The sequence below is a fragment of the Hylobates moloch genome, unplaced genomic scaffold (genome assembly GCF_009828535.3).
Source record: "Hylobates moloch isolate HMO894 unplaced genomic scaffold, HMol_V3 SCAFFOLD_3, whole genome shotgun sequence".
In the NCBI taxonomy this organism is placed as follows: domain Eukaryota; kingdom Metazoa; phylum Chordata; class Mammalia; order Primates; family Hylobatidae; genus Hylobates; species Hylobates moloch.
In genome coordinates, this window is record NW_026652278.1 from 176,915,932 (window position 1) to 176,918,169 (window position 2,238).

General features: G+C 37.3%; 1 pseudogene; it reads right to left on the reverse strand.

The window, feature by feature from the left end:
* Positions 1–674: 674 nt before the first annotated feature.
* LOC116466175 (U7 small nuclear RNA) lies at positions 675–740 on the reverse strand (annotated as a pseudogene).
* Between the last annotated feature and the right edge of the window lie 1,498 nt (positions 741–2,238).

The following is a 2,238-nucleotide window of genomic DNA, read 5'->3' on the forward strand; positions in this document are numbered from 1 at the left end:
AGTGGATATAAAATGTATTCTTTTAAGGTATTAAGTAATACAGAAACAAACATAATTTATGTAATAATTACTGATGGCCATCAGGTAATGTGCTATATGTGTATCACTTAATTTGATCTTAATAACAGCCCTAAGAATGGCCTAGAAGTGTTACTACCATTTTTTTTTTTTTTTGACATGAAGTCTCACTCTGTCGCCCAGGCTGGAGTGCAGTGGTGCGATCTCGGCTTACTGCAACCTCCACCTCCCGAGTTCAAGAGATTCTCCTGCCTCAGCCTCCTGAGTAGCTGGGATTACAGGCACCTGCCACCACGTCCGGCTAATTTTTTTGGATTTTTAGGAGAGACGGAGTTTCACCGTGTTAGCCAGGATGGTCTTGATCTCTTGACTCGTGATCCACCCGCCTCGGCCTCCCAGAGTGCTGGGATTACAGGCGTGAGCCACCGCGCCCAGCCTAATTTTTGTATTTTTAGTAGAGGCGGGATTTCACCATGTTGGCCAGGCTGGTCTTGAACTCCTGACATCAGAGTTACCACCATTTTATAGATGAACATACTGAGGCCCAGAGAGGACAGGGTGGATGAAAGTTACACACTTGAGAAGTGCTAGCCTAGAATAGGAAATCAGCCAACTGGATTCTAGAGTTCAAGTCTTTTGTGGGTTTTTTTTTTGATGGGAGCAGAGGTTCCAGTGAAAACTGGAAAACTTGCTAGACAAATTTTAAAAGAGCTGTAGCATCTAAAGTTCGTGTTCTTAACCAATTTCCTCCATTTGTGTTTATATCATAATGTATGTGAACAGTTTTCTGTCTTCATCTGTTATTGAATAATAGTTGTTACCTATTGAGCATTGTATTTACATAACATTGTTTTCCATCGCTATTAAAATTACCGATCTTTAGATGATTCCTCTACAGTAATACTACTGACTACAGTTCAATTGAACTGTCAATCATAATTTCCCCCAAATTACTGAAAATACAATGTTGTATTTTACACTAAGATTCTTTTTAAAAAGTGAGTGATGTTAAGTTCGTGTGTTCACTAATATGACACAGTCTCTTTAATTTTCCAAGGTAGGCTCGAGGAACAAACAAGGTGGAAATTCCCTTTCTTTTCTTTCCTTTTTTTTTTTTTTTTTTTGTGTGTGTGTGTGTGTGGCACAGTATCACAAGGTCAGGAAAGCCACCAACCTAAATCGCTGTCTTTTGAATGAGATTTGTGAGTGAGGTCTGGACCATCTATGTCCATTAAAGACCCCCCCACCCAACCCACACAGCTTCTAATCGATGTTGCCAGTGCTGTCACATATTTAAATGGTACTGTAAGCCCTGCAATGAGGATTGTATCATTTATCTCACATTAAGTTTAAGAAGCTAAATTAAAAATCTGCCAAGAAATGTGACATTCATGCCCAATACTTTACTTTCAGTTGTCTTTCCTTCCTATAGTACTTGATGTGAAGTTAAAGTGGGAAGATATTTGCAATAAACAGTGCATAATATTCTCAAAAAGTCAAAGTGTTATTTCATAAATTGGGACTATTTAATGGTAAAGTGTGAGAAACTAAAAATTCCCAGATAAAATTATTCACTCCAAATATCACTCACTAACAAGGTGGAAATACTCTATTAATAAAGATGATAGCCGTCGCTGGAACTGTAGGAAATCAAATGTATATGCAATTTAAATGTAAATAGGGCACATACTTTGGTCCTGTCCATGAATACAGACCTTATAAAAAAACATGTCACTCAGTTTAAAGAAAACATGCTAGATTTGGCAATGCTGAAAACATCCAACGATTGGACTTCGGGCTTTCTACAGTCCATTAATTTTGAATGCCTGTTAGCACAGGAAACTGAGCAGTAACATCAGTGTTAAAGCTATAGAGAGTTTTCTTTAATGGTGACAAAATTCACTGCTTCAAGTTTAAAGGCTTGCTTTTGTGGGTGTGGCAATTAATTTACTTGAAATTATAACAGAATTTATGATACGTCCTCTCAGGAATAAGAAATTGGGAAGAATCATAATTATATTCTGGGGCAGAGGACCTCTGTTGAGTATCGAAGAATGTGACTGCCATTTTGAAGAATGGTCTGCTTTAAGGGGTTATTCTGTTTACTCCTAACAATTCGGTAATCACATATATATTGCAATATCATCTGAATTTGGAAAAAAATCTTATTTATGTCTTCCTTCTTTCCATATCGCTTCTCCTTTTTACATTTTTATTAAC